The sequence below is a fragment of the Arabidopsis lyrata genome (assembly GCF_000004255.2).
Source record: "Arabidopsis lyrata subsp. lyrata unplaced genomic scaffold ARALYscaffold_7, whole genome shotgun sequence".
Lineage (NCBI taxonomy): Eukaryota > Viridiplantae > Streptophyta > Magnoliopsida > Brassicales > Brassicaceae > Arabidopsis > Arabidopsis lyrata.
Window position 1 is genome coordinate 1,324,564 of NW_003302549.1, and position 374 is coordinate 1,324,937.

Below are 374 nucleotides of genomic sequence, written 5' to 3' on the forward strand. Positions count from 1 at the left end.
GAGTTTGTCTCTCAAGAATTCAACACGTTTTGTGACTCAGCAGGCATTAAGAGACACTTAACAGCACCTCTATTCACCACAACAAAATGGTGTAGTTGAAAGGCGAAACAGAACATTGATGGAAATGACACGAAGTATCTTGAAACACATGAATGTACCTAATTACTTATGGGGTGAAGCAGTGAGACATGCCACATATCTTATCAATAGAGTGTCAACAAGAACTTTGGTAAATCAAACACCATATGAAGCTTTCTGGAAGAAAAAGCCAAATATTGAACATTTAAGGATTTTTGGTTGTATTGGGTATGCTAAAGCTGAAGCAGTACACTTGAGAAAACTTGATGATCGTTCTAGAATGTTGGTTCATCTAG